A 2,845-nucleotide genomic window follows, 5' to 3' on the forward strand; every position below is an offset into this window, starting at 1 on the left:
CATATGAGGGGGAGGGATAGATTGGGAGTTTGGGATTGACACGTACCCACCGTTGTATTTAAAACACATAACCACAAGGACCTACTATAGAGCACAGGGAGCTCTGCTCAATACACTCTAATAACCTAAATGAGAAAAGAATTTGAAAAATAATTTTTTAAAACTATTAAAAAGTCAAAATAAAATAAAACATCGGAGAAGTCAGCTAAAGTGGATCCTGGGGACCACAGGGGCTCCAGGGCAGGTACTAATCCTTAGAAGGCAGTCTAGAAAGAGAAAGGCCACTCCCCTCTAACTATAGGACCCAAGTACTCAAGAGTCGCCAGGGCAGAAAGCTAAGGGCTGACCATTAACAATAATATCTCAATGGTTGAGTTATAACGTGGGGCTGGAGCTGCTTGAACTCCTCCTGCCTCAGGTCTGGACTCAACTGTGATTTATAATCTGCCCACTATTTGTCTTCCTTGCTAAGCTGTGAGTTCCTTAAGGGTTCTTTGTGTCCACAGCTGGTGGCGCAGCACCTGGCTCCACCAGGGATAGGCGCTCCATAAACGGTGGTGGGATGTGTGAATGAATGAATGGATGAATGCGTCCTTAATTGAGGGGCAGCATGGCAGAGACTACTTAATCAGGCAGTGACTGAGCAGACAAGGCATCAAGGGGAAGCTAGAGTCTCCCGGTCCACCGCAGGAACTTCAGCGATCCCTGGTTAGAATTCTCTACTAGGATTCTTTGTACTTCTTTTTATTTATTTATTTATTTTATCTTTTTTATTTTTATTTTTTTTGCGGTACGCGGGCCTCTCACTGTTGTGGCCTCTCCCGTTGCGGAGCACAGGCTCCGGACGCGCAGGCCCAGCAGCCATGGCTCACGGGCCCAGCCGCTCCGCGGCATGTGGGATCTTCCCGGACAGGGGCACGAACCCGCGTCCCCTGCATCGGCAGGCGGACTCTCAACCACTGCGCCACCTGGGAAGCCCGGCCACTCAGTTTTTTAAACCCACACACACTTGGATTATTAAATAAACACAAGGTTTATTTTTTTCCTACAAATTTAAGGCTGAATTGACTTAATTTTTCATTTCACTCGCTTTTTGTATGTGGTGGGGGGACGGGGCGGGGGATGGGCACTGTACACAGTGTTAGAGAAGGCCGAGGGAAAGTTCTGGGCTTCTCAGAAGCAACCAGTTCATTGCTTATCCAAGGCCACAAAAAGCCTGGAATCCTAGCATCCTCCTTCTGAGATGTTCCCATGGAAACCATGCTTGGGCTATTCTTGCACACGGGCAACTTCTAGCACAACCAGCCCTGGCTCCTGAGAGAATGTAGTGCCTGAGGTAGGAACCAGCAGACAAGCTGTGAGAAGGCAAAAGCAAAAAGATTGCTGCTCTACAACCAGAATATACATCTTCCTCTTCCCTCCTCCCACCCCCACTTTTCCAGGCACCCCGATGGGAAATGTGCCAGCCCCTTAATGACATGAAGCACAGACCTCCCCTGGCCTGAGTGACGGGACAAACAGGCATCTGCCAGGGAAGGCTACAATGTAAATTGCACCCTGTCATGTCAGCAGAGGAAATGAGACGGGGCTGAGGGGCAGAGAAGGAATTTTGCACAGAGCAATGAATTTGATGCGTTCTGCCACGTGGTCTGATGGTGATCAGGTATAACCAGGACAAGAGGGAAATGATGCTGCTTCCCTGGACAGGGAGACGATGTCCATCCCAGCCATCGCCCCACTCCTGGTCCACTGGTTAGTCGTTAAGGCAGGAGCCACTGGAGTTGCCACCTTCGTTCCTAATGCCAGCTCCTTATCTGCTTCCATGTCACCTGCTAGGTGTGTGACCTTGGGACACTGCCTGACCTCTCTAAGCCTCTGCTCCCTTATCTGTCAAATGAGGGTAATGAGATCGGATGCGTAAGGTTCTTGCAAAGGAGGTGATATATGGGAGGTCCTCACCATATCTCTGTAACTGTTTATACGGCACATGCTCAAGCATAAATTAGAATCTATTGGCAGGATGCAGGGATATCTTATAGGACATCGGCAGGGGAATAGACCCAGGCCCCTTAAGGGCCTGGAACCAGGAACTGGGACTAAGCGGTCTCTTGTCTCTTGCGCTTTAGACTCTCCGACTCTATCTGCTCATCGGCTCACCCCGCCTCTCTGTGTGCAGGGGAGAAATGGTCATGCCAGCCCTGACTCCACATAGCCTTCTGACTCATGAGCTCAATATGAGCTAGAAGAGTCTCTGTGCCAGCCCCCAGTTCCAGGAAAATTGTCTCATTCACCCACGCTCAGTCAGGGTTCCCCCCTATGGTCCATCAGGTGTGACCAGACAAAGCCTAGGGTCACCTCTCTCCCTTTCGCAGTGGGGAATCTCAGAGAAGGGAGCACAGAACGAACAGGCACCCAAAGTATTCTCGGCTTCCTCAAAGTCCTCCTCGGTGGAATTCTCCCAAAATCTCTGGGCAGATGACTCAGCAGGAGGCTGTGGTCCAGACTTTCTCCTAATATATATCCTGTCCTGCATAAGACAGGCTGCGAGCTCCTGGGAGAAACAGAGGGCCCCCATGTGCGCCCATCACGTGGTCACATCATCCATATGTGAAAGGAGTCAGACAAAGCCGAACTCAGGAACCTCCTTCCTGCTAGTCTAATGTAGGGTGCGGAAATTCAGATCTCACAAATGTGTCCAGATTTTAGCCTCTGGAATATTATTGAGAGCTTCCCTGGAGCTCTACTGAATGGTGATGATGTAAAACACAAGCTGATGTAAAATATTTCCAGCCTAGTTGCATGCTGGGAGAAAGAAGCATTATTTTATTATACTGGATCTTTTCCT

The sequence above is a fragment of the Lipotes vexillifer genome, unplaced genomic scaffold, assembly GCF_000442215.2.
Source record: "Lipotes vexillifer unplaced genomic scaffold, Lipotes_vexillifer_v1.1 scaffold308, whole genome shotgun sequence".
In the NCBI taxonomy this organism is placed as follows: Eukaryota; Metazoa; Chordata; class Mammalia; order Artiodactyla; family Lipotidae; genus Lipotes; species Lipotes vexillifer.